The sequence below is a fragment of the Caretta caretta genome, chromosome 11, assembly GCF_965140235.1.
Source record: "Caretta caretta isolate rCarCar2 chromosome 11, rCarCar1.hap1, whole genome shotgun sequence".
NCBI lineage: Eukaryota > Metazoa > Chordata > Testudines > Cheloniidae > Caretta > Caretta caretta.
Window position 1 is genome coordinate 1,983,397 of NC_134216.1, and position 25,781 is coordinate 2,009,177.

Consider the following 25,781-nt stretch of genomic DNA (forward strand, 5'->3'; position numbering starts at 1 on the left):
GCTGGTGTGGAGAGTGTGAAAAGGGAAGTGTTATTTACCCCTTCACACACTGTTGGAACCGTGGGTCAGCCAATGAAGTGAATCGGCAGAAGGTTTAATGCGGTCAAGAGGAAATGCTTCTTCACACAACCTACAGTGAACCTGTGGAACTCACTGCCAGGGGTTGTTGTGAAGGCCAAAAGTATAAATGGGTTCAAAAAAGACCCGGAGAAGTTCCTGGAGGACAGGTCCATCAATGGCTATTGGCCAAGAGGGTCAGGGCTGCAACCCCATGCTCTGGTTGTCCCCAAACCTCTATCAGCAGCTGGCAGTGGAAGACAGGGATGGATCACTCCATAGTTGCCCAGTTCTGTACACTCCCCCTGAAGCTCTGGTACTGGCCACTGCCAGAGACAGGATACTAGGCAAGATGGACCATGGTCTGACCCAGTTGTTATGTTTACCACCAAAATGCAGCCACCTCTGGGGTGGAAGGCAGCAGACACCTCTTACATGCCAGGGTCCATGCAGCAGTTCTCAAGCCACCCCCCATAGGGCCTGTGCAAGGGGACACTGGTAGAATAGCTGCAAAGGGGGGACTCCAAACCCCTTGGGCACCATATGGGGGTCTCCAGGTCAGCCCAACCTAAGCTACCATGAGGGGTAGTGATAGGGATCATCTAGAGATCATGGGTTGCATTGTCATGAACCCAGGGGCCCTAACATACCATGACAGCAGCAGGGAGGGGATATAGTTGCTATTCCATCCCTAGCCTGGACCCTGTGGACCATAGAGTGTGATTTCCCTGCTTTTGTGCAGATGCAAAGAAATTCGCCTCCTGGAGAGGCAGGAGAATGCTCCTGATTCCCAGCTGGGCTCAGGTGGGGGAAGGGGGGAGGTAGGGTGCAGTCCCCAACAGCCTGGTGCCACCATCCTGTGCTCCAGAATCTCAGTTTTCATAACAAAATAAACGAGCAAATCACCAGACCTTGGGGTTACCATGAAAACCTGCCAAACTGCAGACACCCTGGAACAATAACTCCCAGCGAGAACAATGACTAATCAAAGCTTATGCTTCAGGCTGTCAGCTGCCTGCAGGTGTCACTTGGTGATTCCCTGGTCTGTTCGCTCCCTCTGGGGCACCTGGCGCTGGCCACTGTCGGCAGACAGGACACGGGGCTGGATGGACCTTTGGTCCGACCCAGTCTGGCCATTCTGATGTTTGGTATTTTCCCCCACCAGTGCATAATGTACAGTCTCTCAGTACCTACAGGGGGAAGAAATATTTGATAGTGGGCTCTTCAGTCTAACCAGGAAAGGTCGAGCACAATCCCATGGCTGGGCTTTGACGCTAGACACATTCAGACTGGTAATAAGGCGCACATCTTTAGCACTGAGGGTAATTAACCACTGGAACAATCTACCAAGAATGGAGGTGGATTCTGGCCTTGGTCAGCTGTATCTGGGTTGTTTTTCTACTTGTATCTGGGGCACCAGAGATTGACTTCAGGTGGAGGCGGGACACCGGGCAGGGTAGGCCAGTGCTCGGAGGTGGGTCAGTGAATTCCCCTTCCAGACGCCTGACTGGTGGTTCTTGCTCATGTGCTCAGAGTCTAGCTACTCACCGGAGGTGGGGTCAGGGAGGAATTTCCTCCCAGGTCAGATTGGCAGATACCTTGGGGCTTTTCACCTTCCTCTGCAGTGTGGGGTGGGGATTGCCTGCTGGGATCAGCTGGGTGTCTCCCCTCATCAATTCCCTGCCCCTGCACGGCAGCACCTGGGGCCCTGCTGTTCTCTGCCAGGGGCATACAGCAGCTTTGTGTCCGGAGGACTGACCTGCTTTAGTCTAAGGAGATGTCTACGCAGCAAAGAGAAACCCGTGGCTGGCCCATGCCAGCTGACTCGGCTGAGGTTGCAGGGCTGGTTCATTGCTGGTAGACTGCTGGGCTCTGTCCCCTGCGGGGTGGCACGGGCCAGCTGGGGGATTTTCTTTGCTGTGCAGACATAGCCCTTGGGCTCCATACTGGGCGATCTGGGTGAAGTGTAAGGGCCCCTGGGCTATCCATGAGGTCAGACTAGATGAGGTGATGGTTCCTCTGGGTCTTAAACTCGATGAGATGCCCCCTGATAAGGGGTGCTAATTCACACCCCTGGTTATGACTGTTGAAGCGTTAGCATTAGCCATTTTGCTGCTGACCAAAGCACGACAGGAAGTCGTAATGACAGGAAGGCGTGACCTGAAGTTGGGGATTTTTGTAGTTTTACATGAATAGCATTTGTGTGCCTCAGTTTTCCTGTATGCTGCATGTTTAGCAAGGTGGTGGGAGAGAGTTTGTTGTTGCAGAGCACCAGGTACGACCTTATCTAGCAGCTGGGACCCCAGACAATGGCCTGGAGATGGGGGACCCTAGCGACCAGTGACCTGGTGACCAAGAGGCCCAGTGACCTGGTGACCAAGAGGCCCAGCCAAGCGTGGAAGGCAGCCGGTTATGGCCAGTGGGGGGACAATGGGCTGAGGATGGAGGATCTGGGTGACATGACCAACCAGTTCCAGCCAGAGCGGGAACATAGGACTGAGGAGAGAGGGGCCCAGTGACCTATTTACCTGGGATGGAAGACAAAGGACAGGGAGGAGCTGTTAGGGCTGATGATATCAGATGATCGGCTGGAAGGAGGGGGCAGCTGGACTGGGAGGAGAGAGCAACCAGAGCCCCCCTGGATGTGGGACAGACCTAGATGCACTGTGCTGAGGGTTGCCAGGCCTGAGACCATGAGGGTTTCCTGTGCTGGGTTCAGATGCAATAAACTCTCCTGTGTTATGCTGGCTGAGAATTGCTCCAGTCTAGAGAACAGGGGGGCATTATTCCCTCTGGGAGTGGAGGTCCAGAGGGCCCAGAGCGAGTGGACTCCCTGAGGGGGCCCATGGCAGAGGCAGGTGTGTTGAAGGCTCAGAGAGGTGTGGTTCCTGGAGGCTGAGGGGCTTAACCTCCGAGAGAGAGTGGACCCCCAAGAAGGGCTGTTGCACTGAAGAGGGTTCCTTCCAGGGACCGTACGGGAGAGAGCAGGAGTTCTGGGAGTCCGTGACAACATGGTAGCAGAGGATGGTGGGTGGATGCACCCTGTAGACGGTTGGCTGTGAATGCAGGCGCTTTGCAGTGAGTGGCTGCCAGCGATAAAGCGAGAGGATTGAAGGAACCAGCGTGTAAATGGCCTGAAATCAGCTCTGTAAGAGGGACCTGGCATGTCTGTGCAGGGAGTGAAGGCTGAGCATTGGGAGACTCACTCAGGAGCAGCTGATTGCCTGGCTGGCAGAGAGTGACCAGTACACGGAGCAAGTTCCAGATTCCAGCAGGCCTTCCGGGCCGCCCGGAGAGCCTGGGGTAGTGGCAGGGGGTCCACCAGACCCAGTTCCCCAGCCAAGAAGGGGGCTTCCCAACCGAGGTTCCCCCGGTCGATGTGAAGAGATGGGAATTGGAGCTGAGAGTGAAGGAGCTGGAGCTGGAGGAGCGGAGGGTAGCTGACCACTCGGAGCAGTGAAAACATCAGCTGGAGCTGGAGGAGAGGTGGGCCAAGAGGACCTGCCGTGGGTTAAGTGGGGAAGGACCCCAAGATGCCAATTCGGCAGGAAGCCTAGATTCCAAAGTGTGCTTCGGTGTAATTGGGGAGGGATATTGATGAGGAGGCTTGTGATTTGAACCAGGGGATTCCTCCCAGGGACTGCACAGAGCTAGGAGAGAGCATGAGTCCTGTGAGTCCGTGACACCTGGTTAAGACCAGCACACCCTGCTGTGAGCGACAGCTTGTCCTGGGGCCAGGAGCAGGATTGCGAATTGTTCCCAGTCCCGAAGGGGCCCAGCAGCTAGGAACGTCCAGTCTCAGAAAAGGGAGGCTTTGACCACCGTGGGGTGCCTTGGGCAGGGCTTGGCTGTGGGCCAGTTCCCCAAATGAACCCCTGCTGACATAGTTCAGGTGGGAGTCTTGTGCACGGGGGAGTTTAGGGGAAACCCATGTGGGTTGCTGGGTAGTTGTGGGGTTGAAGAAGTGGCATATCCCCTGCCCACACCCAGCCTCCGTGACCAGAGAGATCCCTGCATGGGGGCAATCTCCCAGCATTCGCCCTGTCATGGGCTTTTCCTCAGGCGACAGGACCTGCCGCCTGCAACCCACATTGCTCCTAGCAAACACCCCCATCCACACCCATCTCCATCTCCACCCAGCAGCGTCACCAGTGGAAATCATGATATTTGCGCCCACTCTGACAAGTCCCAGCATTAGCATGAAGCCGGGGCCTTGGTGAAAGGTTCAGGGGCCTCTTATGGCCTCCTAGCACAGCCAACAATCGTTATTCACCAGGCACAAAACTGATGCCTCTGTGACAAAGCGGGACTGTTCTTAATGTTTCCTCTGAATAGTGTGGGGGTGCCTCAGTTTCCCCTAGGCAGTTCTTAAGTATCTAGGGGGTGGGATAAGGGGGTATGATCCTTGCAGAGCCCTAGAGGGCAGGTGTGTGCAGGGGTCTGGACACAGAGAATGGCCGACACCCTGTTTTCTGGCAGCTGATGGCCTGGCCCTTCCCCCCTGCAAGGTGAGAGCTAAAGGGTTGGAGAACAAAGGAATCCGGTGGCCTCCTGGCCTGGGAAAGGGACAAAGCCCAGGGGAGGAGGGGCTGGAGGGAGTTTCAGTTTGGGGCTGGCTGGGACATGGAGTGAAGGGCAGACGTGGTTGTCTGGCTCACTGCCCCCCAAAATGGACCCAGCTGAGGGGTCTGGTTCTCTGCACCTACAAGAAAAGGAGTACTTGTGGCACCTTAGAGACTAACCAATTTATTTGAGCATGAGCTTTCGTGAGCAGCTGTAGCTCACAAAAGCTCATGCTCAAATAAATTGGTTAGTCTCTAAGGTGCCACAAGTACTCCTTTTCTTTTTGCGAATACAGACTAACACGGCTGTTCCTCTGAAACCTGCACCTACAAGCTCTGTGTTAGACCATGTTCCTGTCGTTTAATAAACCTTCTGTGTTACTGGCTGGCTGAGAGTCTCATCTGACTGCGGAGTTGGGGGGCAGGACCCTCTGGCTTCCCCAGGACCCCGCCTGGGCGGACTCGCTGGGGGAAGTGCACGGAGGGGCGGAGGAGGCTGAATGCTCCGAGGTCAGACCCAGGAAGGTGGAAGCCGGGTGAGCTGTGTGTCCTGCAGACAGGCTGCTCCCAGAGAGGAGACTTCCCCAAAGTCCTGTCTGGCTTCATGGGGAGCAGTTCCAGAGCATCGCCCGGGGACCCCGTGACAGCCTCTATCAGCACTTGGAGTCTGGGATCTGAGCAGGTGAAAACAAAGTGGTGAAAACCTAATAACCTCTGCTCAGAACTTGTTTTATTATCCTGGGCCTGGAAGGGCTCTGGCATCGAATGAATGTGTCCGATTGCCAGCCAGCCAGAGGAGATTTTTCTTTGTCCTCTTTCTATTTCTACAAACAATTAATAACCCTCCCTCCCTGCCTCTTCCCCCCCCAACAGAGCATTCCCACTCCGGATTTCTGACGGACTAGAGCAAAGGTTCCCCCCCGCCTGGGCACAAGGCTTCTCTCCGAGGGCTGTGAAATTCTGTACCGAATTGACGCTCCCCAACCGTTCTTTCCAGCCTTCCCGCATGCGAATCACCGCAGAGATTCGACCCAGGGAGCAGATCGCATCGGGGAACGTGCAGCTCATGAAAATTTCAACGAGACTGTATCAATGATGCTTTTTGACACAGTGCTTTACATATGAAATTAATGAATGGATGTGCAGTGAATGTAACCAGCTTTCAGGACCGACAGGAGAACATGAGCTGTAATGAATTAGAGCAGAGCTGGACCAGACCCTGGCCCCTGAAACTTTGCGGGCATTTGAAATCAAAATTTAGACCCAGATCTGAATGGCATGATCCCAAGCCCTGGATCTGAACCTTTGCAGGGGGGAGGGTCGGGTCAAAATCTAGATTCAGGGACGGATTCCATCACGTGTACGTCACGGCAGGGCACAGTGGTTGTTACTGTGCAACAAGGGGCCGGAGGAGGATTCCAGGCATTGTGTTGGTTCTGCCATAACCAGCCCTACGCTGCCCTTCCCTGAAGCAGGGGGTAGGCCGGGGAGGGGAGGGTCATGGGGCGGTGGGAATTCTAGCCTGTGCTACACCCCGGGCTGCGCCAAAGTAGAGCAGCTGGGGCCTGCTTGCACTTTGGGCAGTTTCAGCTCTTGGGGCAGCTGAGAACCTGGTGTCAGCGGGCCCCAGCTGCTCCCAGTCAGACCCCAGACTTCCTCGGGGTCAATCCAAGCCGCGGCGCGGGCTTGGGGGTTGGCTGAGAACACAAGGGGTTCTGGGAGGTGGTCTAAGGGGGGTGCGAATGGGTGGTAGAGGGGTTATGGAGGAGAGGAGAGGAGAGAGAGGTCTGGGGGCTGCCCCGGGCCCTAGCTAGGCCTGGGGCCAGTGTCTGAACACACCTGCTGTCACAATTAGTGCATGAGAACCAGGCAGTGGCTTCAAAGGAGGCCTCCCGGGCCGGCTGGGATTGAACAGGCTGCGAAGTCCTGGCCTAGTGGGGAAGCGGAACCGCTTGCTCCTGTGGAGTGTCCAAAGGGTTGTTTGTTTCTAATATTTCCTCCTTTGCCCCCTGCCCCCCAATCTAATTCTTCAGAGCTGAACAATAACTCTGGGTGGAGCCCGCTCTGTTTGTTTGCCCTGTCCTGGTGCCTAGCGACCGCCGGGGAAATTGCAGCCCTGTTGTGGTGCCCAGGAACAGAGAGCTGCTCACAACCCAAATACATCCTGTGGGCAAAGGGTGGGAGGCAGAGAGGATAATGGCCACAGCCCTCTATCTCCACAGCCCTCTGTGGAGATAGAGGTGGTTAGGGACTATTTAGAAAAGCTGGACGTGCACAAGTCCATGGGGCCGGACGAGTTGCATCCGAGAGTGCTGAAGGAATTGGCGGCTGTGATTGCAGAGCCATTGGCCATTATCTTTGAAAACTCGTGGCGAACGAGGGAAGTCCCGGATGACTGGAAAAAGGCTAATGTAGTGCCAATCTTTAAAAAAGGGAAGAAGGAGGATCCTGGGAACTACAGGCCAGTCAGCCTCACCTCAGTCCCTGGAAAAATCATGGAGCAGGTCCTCAAAGAATCAATCCTGAAGCACTTGCATGAGAGGAAAGTGATCAGGAACAGCCAGCATGGATTCACCAAGGGAAGGTCATGCCTGACTAATCTAATCGCCTTTTATGATGAGATTACTGGTTCTGTGGATGAAGGGAAAGCAGTGGATGTATTGTTTCTTGACTTTAGCAAAGCTTTTGACACGGTCTCCCACAGTATTCTTGTCAGCAAGTTAAGGAAGTATGGGCTGGAAGAATGCACTATAAGGTGGGTAGAAAGCTGGCTAGATTGTCGGGCTCAACGGGTAGTGATCAACGGCTTGATATCTAGTTGGCAGCCGGTATCAAGTGGAGTGCCCCAAGGGTTGGTCCTGGGGCCGGTTTTGTTCAATATCTTCATAAATGATCTGGAGGATGGTGTGGATTGCACTCTCAGCAAATTTGCGGATGATACTAAACTGGGAGGAGTGGTAGATACGCTGGAGGGGAGGGATAGGATACAGAAGGACCTAGACAAATTGGAGGATTGGGCCAAAAGAAATCTGATGAGGTTCAATAAGGATAAGTGCAGGGTCCTGCACTTAGGACGGAAGAACCCAATGCACAGCTACAGACTAGGGACCGAATGGCTAGGCAGCAGTTCTGCGGAAAAGGACCTAGGGGTGACAGTGGACGAGAAGCTGGATATGAGTCAGCAGTGTGCCCTTGTTGCCAAGAAGGCCAATGGCATTTTGGGATGTGTAAGTAGGGGCATAGCGAGCAGATCGAGGGACGTGATCGTTCCCCTCTATTCGACATTGGTGAGGCCTCATCTGGAGTACTGTGTCCAGTTTTGGGCCCCACACTTCAAGAAGGATGTGGATAAATTGGAGAGAGTCCAGCGAAGGGCAACAAAAATGATTAGGGGTCTGGAACACATGAGTTATGAGGAGAGGCTGAGGGAGCTGGGATTGTTTAGCCTGCAGAAGAGAAGAATGAGGGGGGATTTGATAGCTGCTTTCAACTACCTGAAAGGGGGTTCCAAAGAGGATGGATCTAGGATGTGGATAAATTGGAGAGAGTCCAGCGAAGGGCAACAAAAATGATTAGGGGGCTGGAACACATGAGTTATGAGGAGAGGCTGAGGGAGCTGGGATTGTTTAGCCTGCAGAAGAGAAGAATGAGGGGGGATTTGATAGCTGCTTTCAACTACCTGAAAGGGGGTTCCAAAGAGGATGGATCTAGACTGTTCTCAATGGTAGCAGATGACAGAACGAGGAGTAATGGTCTCAAGTTGCAGTGGGGGAGATTTAGATTGGATATTAGGAAAAACTTTTTCACTAAGAGGGTGGTGAAACACTGGAATGCGTTACCTAGGGAGGTGGTAGAATCTCCTTCCTTAGAGGTTTTTAAGGTCAGGCTTGACAAAGCCCTGGCTGGGATGATTTAACTGGGAATTGGTCCTGCTTTGAGCAGGGGGTTGGACTAGATGACCTCCTGAGGTCCCTTCCAACCCTGATATTCTATGATTCTATGATTCTATGATTCTATGAAAGGATGCCATAAAAAAGATGGAGAAAAGCTGCTCTTCTTTGCCACGGGGGGGGGGGGGGGGGCAGGACAAGGGGCCGTGGGTTCAAACAACAGAAAGAGCAGAGTTGGAGTCAATCACCATAAGACCAGTCTGCTAATGGCACAGACGCCTCCGAAGGTTGTGGAAGCTCCTTCCCTGGAGGTTTTCGAGAGGAGGCTGGAGCCGTCTGCCTGGGATGGGTGAGACCCAACAAGTCCTGCATCTTGGCAGGGGTTAGACGGGATGACCCGTGCGGCCCCCTCTAGCCTCGTGGCGCTAAAAGCTGATGAGTCAAAAGGGCTGCAGCCTGCGCGGGAGGGTGTTTGGTTTGCAGGCCAAGCCCTGCTGTGTCCCCGCCCGGCGCGCTCAGGCTCCAGGGCCCTCCCCCTGGCGTTTTGGTTGGGAATCTCCCCATGTCCCCAGGGGCTGGCAGCCGTTGGAGCTAATGGAGCATTGGCCGCGGAGGGGAAGTAGGAATTACTTGTCCTCCATGACCCCTGGGTTACACTGAGGTGTGGCTACAGCACAGGGCCCCGCTGCGGGCGACGCCAACCACCGGTAATGCCGGGGGGCACTGGCTGGGAGTCTCCTTTACGCCTGACTGGGGGACCTGTGGGCTCCCACCACAGAGCAAGAGCTTCTAGGCTGCTCTAGCTCGCCTCCTGTGGGTGGAAGGCTCAGACTGCAGCGCGATCGCTCCCATCCTTTCCCCTGCATGGTTCCCAGGCTGCTCTGGGCGTGGGGGCCCTGGCTGGTGGAGATGGCCGCTCCCCAGTGGGAGGAAGGTCCATTCGGGCGGGCGTGGGCAGGGAGACTATCTCTTTTAAGGTGTGGTCCACACCGGGCCTGGCCCTGCAGCATTTCCAGTTCTGAGATTTCCACACAGTCAGGATGGAGAGACAGAGGCAGAGCTGTGGTGGGTGGGGGGACCTCAGAGCTGTGTGATGGGGTGCATCAACCTCATACAGGCCAACAAATTGTTAATGGGAGCCTGAGAGCCCACATAGTCTAGCTGGTGGCACCTGGAGGGCTTCGGGCTCAGGCCAGTATCAGCCCCAGCTGGGGAGAAGCTGGCTGGTTGCCATAAGGGAAGGAGTTTAGGCAGTGGGGAAGGAGACCCTGAAGTAAGGGGTCCTGTGTCCTCTTTGGAAGAGAAGGACTCAGTCACAGGCGAGAAGAAAAGACTAAGCTACAGGAAGCAGGGTCGGTCTCTGCCATGGTCCTCTCGAGAGGGGCAGGGCTCGAGGGTGTGGCCCTGCGGGGTCGCTGCCCTGACAATAGGACAAAAGGGAACTGGAGAGAGACCCACGCTCCAGCCCCTCGGGTGGGCGTGAGCTGGCGCTATGGTTTGGACATCACTCGCAGGGGAGAGTGGAATTGACAGAAGACCCTGGGGGTTGGAGGACCCTCTGGTTCGCTCTCTGCATTTTAATAGTGGTGAAGAATGTTCCTTTAGGACGTCAAAGGATGCTGATGCCCCAGGACTCTGGTGGGCCAAGTACCCCACCCTGTGAGCCAGGGCAGTGCCACGAGGGGGGGCTCTGGGATGGTGAGGCTTCTTCTAGCGGGACTGTGGGTTGGACCTGATGGGACTCAGGGGAGCTGGGCGTGCATGTGGGAGCCCAGTGCTGACATGGCTGGGGGGTCTGTAGGGTGGATTGGGGGGGTGTGTGGGGGGCTTGCCCAGCTCCTGCCCGCCGTGCTTGGCTCAGCCCAGCGTTGTGCAACCCTCCCTTGTATTGGAAAAGGAAGTGGAGCGGATACACTGCAGACCCTTGAGAGAATCTATTTTTGTTCTTTTGCCCGCACGCCCGCGGCTGGTGCTGCAACTTTCTGAACGTTTGGGGGGCAGGCCGTACTGAAAGCAGCAGCAGCTGGAGAAACCTGGGGAAGGGAAGGCTGCTCCTCTGGGCTGGGCAGCTGCAGTCCTGACTCAGCATAAAGCCAGGGTGAGGGAGCTCTGGAGAGGAGCCTTCCCTCCCGCTCGCATGCAGGGAGATGGTGGCACCGGCCTTTACTGCGTCTGTGGAGAGAGAGCAGAGCTGACTCCCTCGCCTGGCTCGGAGCGTAATGATGGGCCTGTCAATGACTTTCCTGCACATGGTGCCTGCAGGGATCAAACTCCGATGTTGTGGCTTCAAAGCCCAGGCTCCCTTGCCACTCAGGTAAAGGAGACTCTCCACGAGCACTTAGCAGTACCAGGGCACTGGCTCACCGTCGGGCAGTTCTGAGTGCACCAAGTAGGGGGCAGCAGTGGGGACGCACATTGCCCAGTTCCTTAGCACGCTGTGACTATTGCCTTGCAGCGTGGGGTGGTGAGGGGCAAAGTGAGGGCAACCCGGGCGATGGTGGGCGTGGGGAAGCTCGCTGCTTCTGGCAGTTTCCCCCCCAAATCTTTCCCTGTGAAGGACCCCGAAAGGGAGTGACGGGCGACCCAGACTGTCCTCTCATGGCTTTGTCCAGCAATGGGGCCTAGTTTCTGACACCAGTGTTGTGTCACCGATTCCTGGGTTACCAGGCCTGATCTGAACGCAGGCCTGGAGTCCGAGCAGGAGGCCGCCTGATTTGGGCTCATTCGGTCTGTCTCCCTTTCACACCTTCCCCCACGGCCGGTTGTTGTGGTGCCGTATGGACTCTCTCGCAGGGGAGCTCCCAGATTAGGGCGCGCTGATGGGCCCAGTTAGCAGAGCTGCCCTGGGGTGGGGTGGGGTGGGGTGGGGGGGCTGGCTTTTCAGGAGCTGTCTGCCCAGAGGCTTCCTACTTGTCCGGGCAGGCTGATCGCTCTCCAAGGTCTAGGTCTGCCTGGGCCTGCTGGTGCTGCCCTCTAGCGGCTGAGAGTTAATGCAGTGTCCCCTTAGCACAAGCACTAGGGTTTCCGGGCCCAGGGGGGTGTGATTAACCGCTGCATTATTACACCCCACCCCTGGATGCTTCTCTTGGCCACCCTGCCTTTTGGTGCTGCCCTGGCTTCTGGGGAGCTGGCAAGAAGCCCAGGTCTGCCCGTGTCCCGCAGCCCCAGTGCACATGCCCCGTGCTGTACGTTCGCTATAGCCGAGCCCTGGAGCTACTCCACAGCCAGGGCCCCGCTGCTCCTCTCTGCCCCCCCAGGTCTCCTCAGTCCCCAGACAAAGAGAGGGGGAGGTGAAATGTCTCGCAAGAGAGCTCCTCGTCTCCAGTCCCCTGGATGAAACCAGAGCCTCTCAGGGCACGGGCCTGTCACTGTGCCGTAGGCACCCTGTACCCGGGTATCACGCTTTGGAAATGTCGCCTCCCCGCTCCAGGGACTGGCCTAGGGAAAGGGTGAGAGGCAGCTCTTGCTGCCAGCCAGCGGAGCTGCTCCCTCCGCTCAGCCGGAAGAGCTCAGGGCCGGCTGCCGAAGATCTCAGGGTTAAACGCTGCCCGTGACCTGAGGCGGGTCGTGGCACAGACCATATAACCATATAGCGCCGTATAACAGACTGCCGCCCAGGGCTGCGGCTTGCCAGGCCGTCGGATACCGCCCAGCTGGGCTGCAGTGTTTGGGCAGGAGGCAGGATGGGGCAGACCGGTGGGGGGATGCTGTAGGTCCTGCAGTCTCGTCCCACCCACCCTCCCTGGAGAGCGGTCCCAGTGCTTCCCTGACGCCCGCCGCGATCGGATGTGGACGACAGCGAGCTGCTGGGGGCTGGGCCTAGGCGGGGGTGGGGGGTTGTGGGCCGAGCAGGGGGGTTGCGGGCCGAGCAGGGGAGGTTGCTCAGAGTCTTTGGCTCAGAGGTTGGCCATTTAGGGTCAGGTTTATGACCGTCCTGGCCGTTGCCCTCGGTGCTCCGGGGAAGTCTCCCTACTGGCTGGGTGCTATCGGGGCAGGGACCGTCTTTCCATGGCATGCGGGTGCAGTGCGTGGCGCGTCAGGGCCCCGATCCCGGGTTTAGAGCACTAGGTGCTGCCTGGGGCGCCCCGCGGTGCCCCGTCCGGAGGGAACGTAGATCTGGTGCAGCTCCTAGGCTGGGCGCCTGGAGGACTTCCAGCTCGAGCTGTAGCAGCTCATGTGCCCAGCTTGGGAGGTCACCAGTTCAATCCCCAGGGCTGGCCAAGATGGCAGCTGTCCCAGGGCTGCTTTGTCCGATAATAACAGTGCATGGTGCCCCTTCTGCTGGGAGGGTCTCTCCCCTTCGCTGGTGTGAGCCCAGGCTTCTCTGTCCCCACCTCTGCTCTAGCATGCTCCAGGGCAGCTGCACAGGGACGCTATCACCTGGGGAGACTCCTTCGACCGCCGGCTCCTTGCTTCCCCTTCAAGGTCCCTGCTGGGGTGGGTCTGTCTGCTGCAGCCCAGCTCTCCTGGCCATGCCCTGGGCCTTGAAACCCTCCAGAGCCTGGCACCGGGGGTTGGAACCCGCCTCAGACTCCGTTTAATGCCTTGAATGTGGTTTGAGCTGGCACTTCCCACTGGGCAGGTTTGGGCCCCGTCTCCCCCGGGGCAGTTTCCCGTTTTGCTGCAGGGGAGAGAAATGCAGATCAAAGAGCAACCAAGTTCAGTTCCCCCTCCCGCCAAGCCTGTGACAGGGCGTCTGCCTAAGATTCCCCGCCCCCACCCCCCGCAGCCTGGGATAGGGCTGCCCCTTAGGATCCTCTCCCTTCCACCCACCACAGGCCTGGGATGGGGCTGCCCCCTAGGATCCCTCCCCCCTTCCACCCCCGCAGGCCTGGGACGGGGCTGCCCCTTAGGATCCTCCCCCTTCCACCCCCACAGGCCTGGGATGGGGCTGCCCCCTAGGATCCCTCCCCCCTTCCACCCCCGCAGGCCTGGGACAGGGCTGCCCCTTAGGATCCTCCCCCTTCCACCCCCGCAGGCCTGGGACGGGGCTGCCCCTTAGGATCCTCCCGCCCCCAGCAGGCCTGGGATGGGGCTTCCCCCAGGATTCCTTCTCCTGTACGGGGGCAGCTGGAGGCTCCCAACCAAAGCTCACCCACAAGGCTGGCAGGCAGGCTGGGGGGCCTGGCTCTGCCCCAGGCTGTCCGTCTCCAGGATTTCTGTGCGGCTGCGGGAGGGGGACTTTAGCAGAAATAGAAGCCCGGGAGGGAAGCTCCCAGCTGGGGTGGGGCTGTGGGAGAACTCCTAGGGCTTATGGCAGAGGGGTGAAGGTGCCGGGCTGGGCCGGGAGGTGGTGGGTCTGTTCCCAGCTCTGCCCATCACTGGCTGACCTGTGGCAGGTCCCTGCGTCTCTCTGGGCCTCAGTTTCCCATCGGTAAAAGGAGGTTAATAACCCTTCCTCTGCCTTGCTCTCTGGTGAGCTCTCCAGGGCAGGGCCTCAGCAGCACCCGCAAGGTCCTGCCATACCTGCTCCTGCTAAGTGCGTTCTGTGGTGCTGGGCTTTCCAGGGGGCTGTAGGCCCCCCCGCCCTCTCTCATCCCAAGGGGGCTGGCTGCTGGGTCTGTGGGGCTCCCCAGAACTGGGGGGAGGGGCTGCATTCCAAATTCTCTGACCCCCCCCCAGCCAGAGGATGCTGGTCCCAATGGGGTCAGAGCCCTCTGTGCCAGTGGGAGCAGGGCAGGGGTAGGAGTTGCTGCTTGGGTGCCCCCCACATGGGGTTCTCTCCGTCTCTCTTTTTGCCCTGCCCCAGGCTAGGCAAATAAGAGGTTCTCCGGCCTGTGTCAGGCAAGAAGCCAACTGAGATGGTCACAATGGTCCCCCCTGCCCTTGACGGCTCTGGGTCCACAGCCAGGGCTGGTACATCCAGGACGAACACAAGGAAATACTGTTTCACGCAGCACGGGGTCGACCTGGGGAACTCACTGGTGCAGGAGTACAGAGAGAGCAGCACAGTGCAGTGGATCAGTGCGTGGCCCTGCCTAACCTTGGAGACTGTGTAATGATCAGGGGCCTCATACCTCACGCCTGGGGGTTCAAGCCGAGCAGCTGGGGCGGGGTGCTGGGGAGGAATAACCCCCCTTGTGTAGGACAGGACACAGAGCTGGGTGCACGGGCTGCTTTACCTGGAGATAGCACTTGTGAGGCCTTGCCACAGGCAGGGCACCGGATCGTAGCGGCCAGGGTCTGAAGGGCCATGGTGGAGGAGTCCGGTGAGGCAGAAGGAGCGTTTAAGGCTGCCCAGCGGTGTGAGAGACAGGCAGGGCATCCCCCGCCCGCCCCCCGACAAATCCTACATCTCCCCTTGGACTGTTCCAACCCCTCCGCAGGGGTGGGGCCGAAGCTGGCGTCTACCTCGGTGACATGCCGGTAACCCCCTCTCTGCCCACCAGGTGGCACTGCCCCCCCAGTATCGTTCATGCGGCTCAGCTGGTGTTTTGCTGGGGCTAGTTATTACCTGGGGAGGGGTCCGGGATTCTGGCCTTCCGGGAGCTCCCCAGGCAGTCCCCAGCCTTCACCTTCGCAGGGCATGTGCACAAAGATCTGGTGTGTCCCGTGCAGCTGTTAGGGGCCCATCACCATAGTCCCGGGACACCTCACGGCCTGGATCTATAGGTCTGTGAGACTGAAGGACCAGTTTGCAGGCGGAAGGCCTGGGTTTTATGGGTATGATGGAGGGGATCCTATAGAAACCTGCAACCTGAGAAGTGGCTTCCTGAGGCAGGGAATGCTCAAAGGAACGTCTCCAGCTGCACCCTAGGGCGTGTACCGCTCCCTTCAACCGCTGCCCTGCCCTGGCTGTGGGGCCAGCTGGATCTGTTGGCAGCCCCGGAGACGGCGTAGCCTAGGCCGCTGCAGGCTGGCTTGGATAACAGAACACACCTGTCCCCTTCGCCTGCAGCCCCCGGACGGCGCCACAAACCCTTGGGCAGCATCAGGCTGGGCCCAGGAGCGGTGCGTGTGCACCACGGGCGTGTCCCGTGACAACTCAGAGGTAGCCTAGCAACAGCAGGAGGTCCCGTGTTGCGCCTGGTGGCCGCTTGGAACTCCATGGCACTAGCGTCCAGGACAGTGTTTGCTCCCCTCTTGCTTGACCTAGTGGAGAATCTCTGTCAGCAGCGCGGGGTCTAAGACACACAGCTCTGATTGCCCCCAGCAGCGGACGCACGTGCTGCCCCAGTATATTGCAATCCTCTGGATCAGTGCAGTGACTAACGAGCTGCACTGGGAAAGGCTTGGGTCAGGTGCATGTACTTACAATGAACAGAGTCCACCCCAGCAGCCACTGAGTTACTGGCAAACCCTGCATTGATTTCACTGGGCTTTGGCTCCAGCCCTACCAGAGAAACCTGCCTCTTCCCCAATGCCCACCCACTGGGCTGTCCTCGTGCCCATCTCTGCTTGCGGGGTGGGCCGGGCTCGGGAGCTGGGAGACGGAGGCTGACGGTTTATTATTTATTCCTTGCATTGCAGTAGCAGCAAGGAGCTCAACCCCGGAGCGGGACCTTCTGGTGCTCGGAGCTGTGCAGACCCCGAACAAAAGGACACTCCCTGCCCCAAAGGGCTGACAATCAGAGACAAGTGGCTACCGGCAGAGGGAACAATATTGGTCAGCATGGCAGGCTGCTCTCGGTGCACTGCCAGCTTTTTTGTGCTTGGAGCCGGTGTCTCTGTCCCTTGCAAGCCAGGATCTCCCGCTTCCCCTGTCCCCCGCCTGCTCCCCGTTGCCCCAGGCTCTCCTCTGCTATCCCTGCCCCTTCAAACCCACCGGCTGCACGCTGGGCTTCTGAGCTTGGGGCCTGTGGCTGGGCAGAGGGCTGAGCATTCTGCCTATGGGGCTGCCTCCTGGTGGTCAGCCAGGGTTTAGCAGGGCTGCCTGCAGGCCCCGGAGACTGTGGAGTTTTCTTCTTTCCAGACCAGGTGCAGCAGCCGCAGGTCCTGCCAGCACACCTCTCCTCTGGACTGGAAACTACAGTCCCCAGGGCCCCTTTCAGCGCTGGAGCATCTGAGCAAGGGGCCCAATCCATGCTGATGGGGAGGGTGTTTCCATGACATCCCTTAGGAACCAGAGGGAGAGATCCAGAGCCAAACCAGTGTCACAACGGTCTCCCATTCCTTGTCCCCTCAGCCAACCAGCCTCCCCTCCCCCCCAGCTGTGCTTGCAAAGAGGGTGGGGCAGGATGTCACTGACAACAAGCAAAACCGGATGATCAGGCACCTCCGTGACCATCAGCAAATCACTGCCAATCTGCCCCAGCTTCTCCATTAATAAAACGGGGTGTCTATGATCAGCAAGCACTTTTAGGCTGGACATTATCCAAGGGTGCTAAAGGAGTTGGCGGATGTGATTGCAGAGCCATTGGCCATTATCTTGGAAAACTCATGGCGATCGGGCAAAGTCCTGGACGACTGGAAAAAGTCGTGTATATAGTGCCCATCTTTAAAAAAGGGAAGGAGGACCCTGGGAACTACAGGCCAGTCAGCCTCACCCCAGTCCCTGGAAAAATCATGGAGCAGGTCCTCAAGGAATCAATTCTGAAGCACTTAGAGGAGAGGAAAGTGATCAGGAACAGTCAGCATGGATTCACCAAGGGAAGGTCATGCCTGACTAATCTAATTGCCTTCTATGATGAGATTACTGGTTCTGTGGATGAAGGGAAAGCAGTGGATGTGTTGTTCCTTGACTTTAGCAAAGCTTTTGACACTGTCTCCCACAGTATTCTTGTCAGCAAGTTAAGGAAGTATGGGCTGGAAGAATGCACTATAAGGTGGGTAGAAAGCTGGCTAGATTGTCGGGCTCAACGGGTAGTGACCAATGGCTCCATGTCTAGTTGGCAGCCGGTATCAAGTGGAGTGCCCCAAGGGTCGGTCCTGGGGCCGGTTTTGTTCAATATCTTCATAAATGATCTGGAGGATGGTGTGGATTGCACCCTCAGCAAGTTTGCAGATGACAGTAAACTGGGAGGAGAGGTAGATACGCTGGAGGGTAGGGATAGGATACAGAGGGACCTAGACAAGTTAGAGGATTGGGCCAAAATGAATCTGATGAGGTTCAATAAGGATAAGTGCAGGGTCCTGCACTTAGGACGGAAGAATCCCATGCACCGCTACAGACTAGGGACCGAATGGCTCGGCAGCAGTTCTGCAGAAAAGGACCTCGGGGTTACAGTGGATGAGCAGCTGGATATGAGTCCACAGTGTGCCCTTTTTGCCAAGAAGGCCAATGGCATTTTGGGATGTATAAGTAGGGGCATTGCCAGCAGATCGAGGGACGTGATCATTCCCCTCTATTCGACATTGGTGAGGCCTCATCTGGAGTACTGTGTCCAGTTTTGGGCCCCACACTACAAGAAGGATGTGGAAAATTTGGAAAGAGTCCAGCGGAGGGCAACAAAAATGATCAGGGGGCTGGAACACATGACTTATGAGGAGAGGCTGAGGGAACTGGGATTGTTTAGTCTGCGGAAAAGAAGAATGAGGGGGGATTTGATAGCTGCTTTCAACTACCTGAAAGGGGGTCCCAAAGAGGATGGATCTAGACTGTTCTCAGTGGTGGCAGGTGACAGAACGAGGAGCAATGGTATCAAGTTGCAGTGGGGGAGGTTTTGGTTGGATATTAAGAAAAACTTTTTCACTAGGAGAGTGGTGACGCACTGGAATGGGTTCCCCAGGGAGGTGGTGGAATCTCCTTCCTTAGAGGTTTTTAAGGTCAGGATTTAGTTGGGGTTGGTCCTGCTTTGAGCAGGGGGTTGGACTAGATACCTCCTGCGGTCCCTTCGAACCCTGATCTTCTATGATTCTAACACTCAGTACTATAATGTAAAAAACTGGGCTAGTGGACTTACATCACCACTGCCCTCTACTGGCTGAAATCAGAATGGCTCTGCCATGTGTCATACAGCCTAGATGGCTAACCTCTAAGGGAGATTCCCCACAGCTCAGGCTGTTGGTGCTGGGACTATGGCAGCTGGAAGAGCTGAGTGCTTGTTACTGCAGGGAAGCACTGAATGGCCCCTGGAGCAATGGAGGAGTTGGATTATTATTGAGAGTAAATAGTTGCAACAAGGATCATTGGCTGGAGAGCAGCTGGAGTGGGAAGGCTCAGGAAGGGTCTGGCCAGCCCAGGCTGGAGCCGGGTGATCAGTGCGAAGGAGGGTCCAGGCCCCATCTCCCCCCATTCTGTGCAGGTTGCTGGCTGGCTGGGCCCAGGAGCGAGAGGCCAGTCCATGGAGGCAGCTGGGCAGGAAAGAATCACGGCTTGTTCTGAGATTAAATAATTGGCTGGAGCGTGTGAGGGGATAAAAGGAGCCATCTGTCAGTGCAGGGAATATTAACCTGCCCGGGGGGGGGGTGGAGGAGGAGTGAGCAGCACGGGGGAGGGGGGAGGATTTTATCACCCAGGCTTGCTGCATGCTGGGGGGCTGCAGGCTTCAGGCCCAGCACTGACAGCAGCTCTCAGTGCTGCGCTGCTCCCAGGGACCCGCCGGGCCCACCCACTTGTGGCGGGAGGGGAGCTGGCTGTTTCCCCCCCCCCCCCTGAAACTGACAAGAGACAGCCCTCCTCCCACTTAGCCCAAGTGAAAGCAATCCCCTCCTCCCGTCCCATGCGGGTATTTCACCTAGATCAGCCTTCCCCCCGGCCCCTGAATTTGCGGGGTCTATTGCTGAGTTAACTCCCCCCACTACAGTCACCTGAGAAGCCAGCAGCGGGGAGAGCCGCAGACTCGTAACATGTGGCATCATTGGGCTGGATCCTGCCAGGTGCTGAGCACCCGCAGCTCCAGCCGGAGCCAGTGTGGGATGCCAGGGAGCTCTCCCATGTCCAACTACCCACATCCAGCCCAGCCAGCGTGTCAGCAAGCCAGGCGGGTTCAGACCTGTCTCCCGCAATTTAACAGCAGATCCAGTTAAGAGACAGCGTGGCCCAGTGAACTGGGACTCAGGAAACCTGGTGTTAATCCCCGCTGGGTCACCCTGGACTAGTCACTGCCCTCTCTGTGCTTCAGTTTCCCCTCCTCTGTCTGGCCTATTGGGACAGTGAGCTCTCTGGGGCAGGGGTTTTCCCCGGGTTGGTGGGTGGACGAGGGTAATGTTTGCTCACTCTGACCACCTGGGCCGGGGGAACTCAGCTGCCCAGATGTTCCCAGGAGCAAATTCATCACAGGGATTTGCCCTGCTTGGCTAACGGCCTCATTTAAAGGGCAGGGGGTTCCATAGCTGAGATGCTCTGAGTCACTGTAGTCGGTGCTCAGACAGAATAAGGGCTCAAACATGGGACATGTCAAGTGTGTCTACACGGCAGTAAGAGACTCGCACCCCAAGGTGGGAGGGTCTCTGAGCCCGGGCTCCAGCTTGATCCCGAACGTCTACACTGCAATGTCTAGCCCTGCAGCCGAGCCCCGTGAGCCTGTCAAATGACTTGGGCTCCGTGACTTGGTGCCGTGGGTTTTACTGCGGTGTAGATGTGCCCATCCATGGAAGTGGCCTGGTTTTGCAAGGGGCTGAGTGCCTGGCCCCTGAGCTCAGCAGGTGCTGGGCCTTGGCGTTGCTGGGCAGCAGACCACTGCTCACGCCTCACTAACTCCGCCTCACGCAGGTGATTTGGAGAGATTTCGAAACTGTCTTTAGAATATCTCTCTGCATCACAGGCCAGGCCAGTGGGGCTGGGGTGGGGGAGGGGGGAAAAATAGGGCCCAGTCAAATTTAGCAATTCCCGTAGGAATCTTTTGCATAAATAAAATCCAGGATGGCATTTGGGGTGACCCAGAAAGGCTCACTCCTGAGCTAGGGAGTCACTGCAACTTCATGCCCATTGAGCCTTTCTGACTTATCACACCCTGTTATGAGTATTGCAATGGTGCCCACAGGCCCCAGCTGAGATCAGGGCCCCGTCGTGCCGGGCGCTGCCCAGACACACAGGGAGAGACAGTCCCTGCCCCAAGCTGAGATCAGGGCACTACACAGACAGGCAGATGGTTCTTCCTCCTTCAAAGCTGTGATACTCCCAATAGCCCAGGGAAGGCTCATTATCCCATTGATGGGATGGGGAGCTGACGCAGAAAGGTTGAGTGATGAGGCCAAGGTTACAGAGGCCATGGCCCAGATCTCCTGAGTTCCAGCCCAGGGCCGTCTCCACATGACCAGCCACCAGCCCTGTGGTCTCTGTCTGGGGACACACACGGACCCCCAGGCGTACGCTGGGCCCACTTTGCTCTCTCCCTCCGTTTGGTGCATACAGAAACCCCGCCGTCCCTTCTGCTGTTCTCGGCTGGCTCATCGGGGCACAAAGGGGCCTTGTTTTGTCTGGCCCTTATCAGGGGACCTGCCATCAGCTCCTTCAGCACGAGCGTTAGCATGCCATGGAGCCAGGGCAGGTGGGGGAGCGAAAACAACAGGCCAGCTGGGAAGTGGGGAGTAAGTGGAGAGATAAGAGAGAAATGCAAAATATGACAGGCGACGAGCTGGGGAATGAACCCGCCCCCCAGGGCTGAGATAGGGACCGTGGGAAAGAAACTCCCAGGAACTTGAACGAGCCCCCCACCTTGCTGGGAGAGGGGAACAGCGAGAACTGCTGCTTGCCCAGCCTCCTCCTGGACAGGTGTATCTGCGGGGACCCCCCTTGAGTGCAATGGGCCGGGACCCCCATGTACTTGCACTGAGCTTAGTCCCATAGCAGGGGGCTTGAGTGGGGACACAGCTGCTGCCCTTGGTGCATTCGCTTCTCTGCCCTGGTGCCACGGAGTCCCTGGGCGATGCTCTGGAACTGCTCCCCATGAAGCCAGTCAGGACTCTGGGGCAGTCGCCTTTCTGTGAGCAGCCTGTCTGCAGGACACACAGCTCACACAGCTTCCACCTTCCTGGGACTGACCTCGGAGCCTTCAGCATCCTCCGCCCCTCCGTGCACTTCCCACAGCCAGTCCGCTCCTGGGGGAGCCAGAGGGTCCTGCACCCCAACTTCGCAGTCAGACGTGACTCTCAGCCAGCCAGTAAAACAGAAGGTTTATTAGATGACAGGAACATGGTCTAACACAGAGCTTGCAGGTGCAGAGAACAGGACCCCTCAGCTGGGTCCATTTTGGAGGGCCGTGAGCCAGACAACCACGTCTGCCCTTCACTCCATGTCCCAGCCAGCCCCAAACTGAAACTCCCTCCAGCCCCTCCTCCTCTGGGCTTTGTCCCTTTCCCGGGCCAGGTGGCCACCTGATTCCTTTGTTCTCCAACCCTTTAGCTCTCACCTTGCAGGGGGGAAGGGCCCAGGCCATCAGTTGCTAGGAAACAGGGTGTCGGCCATTCTCTGTGTCCAGACCCCTGCACACACCTGCCCTCTAGGGCTCTGCAATGATCATACACCCTAACCCCACCCCCTAGATACTTAAGAACTGCATAGGGGAAACTGAGGCACCCCCACACTATTCAGAGGAAACATTAAGAACAGTCCCACTTCGTCACACCTGGCACCTTTGCTTGCCAAGGGCAAGGAATGCACTGGGCCAAACCGTGCTCTCTCATCCACAGAGCAGGGTCCCACTGGTACCGGCTTGGGTGGCTGCACAGGGGCGCCCAAGAGCAGATGGGGCCCACTTAGGGATGGGCCACTCCGTGCCCACAGGGACGGCTCAGCAAGTGCCATGGGCAGCGTCAGCACCACCCAAATGGCTCAGTTCCCCCCCGCCCCAGGGAACAGACGACATTGAGGCTGGATCGGGAGATGCACAAGCTGGAACTTTGGCCCCGGCATTGACCAAACTCCCAAGGCCTGGCCCTGGGGCTCGGCATCAAAGCCAGGCCAGATTCTCTGGAGATGGCCAGGGGTTCCCAAGTCTTGCTCTGGAGGGGCCTGCCCGGGAACTCGGTGGCTAGCTGGTGATTGGTGCCTTGCAGGGACCACGATGGTTTGAGGCGGCTGCTCCAGAGTCCGATGCCCAGAGACAAGGCTCTCCGGGACGCGCTCTCCTCCCAGGCCGAACACGGAGTCCCCTGAGCGGGGTGGGGAGCGCGCCCCATGCAGCTCAGGTGAGCGGCCACTTGGCTCTCAGTGCAGCTGCTTGTACGGGGGCTGCAGCCAGGGGCCCACCCTGGAGTCCCCTTGACAGCACTCGAGGACTAGCTGCACTGTGCCCCGGAGCGGTGATGGACGTGGATCCGCAGAGGCCCTGCGGAGCTGTGGGGCGCAGGTCTCGGTGGGACCCTCCAGGGCAGGACTGGCCGGTGGCCCCGTGCAGCTGCACAAGTGACTCGGCTGGGATGGTGGGAGCATGGGCAGAGCTCAGGGCTTTACAGACACGGCGAGCTGCCCCCAGGACTTCCCCTCATGCAGCCCCTCAGCCAGGCTGACTTTCCAGGTCGGCCCCGGCACTGAGGGCCACCACTGCAGGCACTGGCCCTCCTGGCCTTCCTGCCCCGGCCGACCCCTCTCCTCCCCTGCATCCTGCCCCCATGCTGGCTTGGCTCATTTGAGCGCGTACCGCAATGCCTCGGGGACGGGCCCTGTGACGAAGTGGGACTGTTCTTAATGTTTCCTCTGAATAGTGTGGGGGTGCCTCAGTTTCCCCTATGCAGTTCTTAAGTATCTAGGGGGTGGGGTAAGGGTGTATGATCCTTGCAGAGCCCTACAGGGCAGGTGTGTGCAGGGGTCTGGACACAGAGAATGGCCGACACCCTGTTTCCTGGCCACTGATGGCCTGGCCCTTCCCCCCTGCAAGGGGAGAGCTAAAGGGTTGGAGAACAAAGGAATCAGGTGACCTCCTGGCCTGGGAAAGGGACAAAGCCCAGAGGAGGTGGGGCTGGAGGGAGTTTCAGTTTGGGGCTGGCTGGAGACATGGAGTGAAGGGCAGACGAGGTTGTCTGGCTCACTGCCCCCCAAAATGGACCCAGCTGAGGGGTCCGGTTCTCTGCACCTACAAGCTTTGTGTTAGACCATGTTCCTGTCGTCTAATAAGCCTCTGTTTTACTGGCTGGCTGAGAGTCACATCTGACTGCGGAGTTGGGGGGCAGGACCCTCTGGCTTCCCCAGGAGCCCCGCCTGAGTGGACTCGCTGTGGGAAGCGCACGGAGGGGCAGAGGATGCTGCATGCTCCGAGGTCAGACCTCACCTGGCCTGGTTTTAGCACGCGTGGCTTCTGGGACCCTCCTGCGTGGAAATTCGGTGGCTAGGATATTAGTGGCAGGTGAGATCAGGGAGGCTGGGCTGGGGGAATTGTTTTAAACTGAGGGGGTGGGGGCAGTATTCACAAAATAAATTTTTTGCAGTATCCACCCAACTGTGTGTGTGTGTGAGGCTGTTCATCTGTGTGTCACAGGCCCCATACCGTTAACATCTAATAGAGATTCTCCGATAGCTAAGGTAGCTAGGGTCTAGGTTGTTGGAGCAGGAGAATGTGGGGTCTAATCGCTCTGTCCCCCTGGGGTTCCTAGTGCAGCCCAGAGTGTGTGGGGGGTTATTGGTCCCTGTCTGACCCAGGGCAGGATCTGGGCATCCCCTAACGCCTGAGCTTTATCCCAGCTTGATACGCACACAGGCCCCATCCTAGGCAACCAGCCTCAGCTGGGAATGAGCCTCTGGGGTTGCCAGGCACAGTGGGGACCCCCCTGCCCCCTCAGGGAGAGCAGAAGCCAGCTGTCAGTTCCCCCCGGCATCCAGACAGCCAGAGAGCCCCCCATTCCCCACTGTGCCTGGCTCCCCACAGCGAAGATGGGAACCTTCTGCAAAGTACCACGCAGGTTTCCTCTCCGCCAGTCCCAGTATGTCATTATCAGGCACCACCCAAAACCTGCCAGTAGGTGGCACCCTTGGCTTTCTTGTGCCCCCCAGTCTGGCTGTGCCCCCCCCGCCCCTTCTTGGCCGGCTCTCCCAGGCAGCTGGCTGGATTGTATCAGACGCTGGCTGGGGTCAGGGCTGTGCTTTCTGGGCGCTCTGCTTGCCAGGATAAACAGACCCATGCAGGCGGGGATCAGCAGAGAGCGGCCCTTATGAAAGCCTGCAGCCCCTGCCCGGTGCGGAGGAGGGGCGGGACCGCCTGCTCTGCAGTCACCAGTGCAGGCTTTGAAGGCTGAGCCCACCAGGCTCCCAAGCCAGAGCTTCCGGCTCCCGTCCCCCCCTTTCACTCCGTCGCCCCCAGCCCCTTCCTCTCCCCACGCCAACCTCCTGGACTCCGGCTCAAAACTCTGGGGCTGGTTGTTGGGAAAAGCAACGTCAGACCTTCCCCCAGGGCCTCGTCCCGTGGAACCTGCCACCAAAGCCAATCTCGACAGGCTTGTGTTCCAGAACCGACGCTTTGGTGCACCCGCACGGCTGCGATTCCAGCCCTTCCGATGGCGAAAGGTCCTTCCAAACATGGCCCAATGTCTGCCGGAGTCTGCAGAGAGCCTGCGCCGACAGCTCGGAGCGGGGGAACTGCCCTGAGTGTACCTGACGCTGTGGCATGGCCTGACTTTGTAGGCAGCTTGAGACAAGAGCTCTAAGAAGCTCCTCTCTTTGCTCCAGGGGGGCGCTAACGCTGAACCCGAGAGGCCCTTTGAAGTCCGCTTTTGTTAACTGTTTAGCTGCCAATCCTTTCAGCAGAGGCGGCGAGTTAACAGGCCTGCTCCCCGTCACCCGCAGCTTGCACCGTCCATCGTTTACACCTGTGCAAAGTCTCCTCAGATTCTGCCGAACCAGAGTGTTTCCTATTTCTGAGGTAGTGGTGCAGTGCAAGCGACTTCCATGTAGATTTCTCAATGTCCTGACCACAGGCCCCGCCCCCGCCCCGTTGTTCTGGTCCTGGGCTCCCCCATCCCACCCCCAGCTCTGCCAGCGCCCCCCACCAGCAGCCCCCACTTCCTTGTTATTGCAGTTCTGGACTCCCCGCTCGGATCCGCTGTGCTCAGTGCCTCATTCCCTGAACGCTGCCCAGCCGGCATGCTGCGGGAGGCGGGCTCTCGCACAGCCGTATGGGACAATGCACTTAAAATCGGGATGGTAATGCATAGCCACAGGGGGCAGAGTTAAGGGTAAGGGTGCCATGGCAGCTTTGACAGCTCTTGACTTCTGCGTGCTTCATCAGGTTCAGGTGAAGCGGGCAGGAGGGCTGAAAAGCCGGTTTATAATGAGAAGTGAGCGTCAGGCTTGTCCCCGGAGAGAGAGAACGCAGGCGGAGACGTGGCTGCATTGCCAGGCCAAGAAATTGACGGGGCTCCTCCCAGACAGAGGCCAGTGCTGAAGTGTGGAACTATGGGATCCAGACACTGCACTGGGCATTCCCCATCACCTATCACGCGAGCTTTTCTCTGCGTCGCT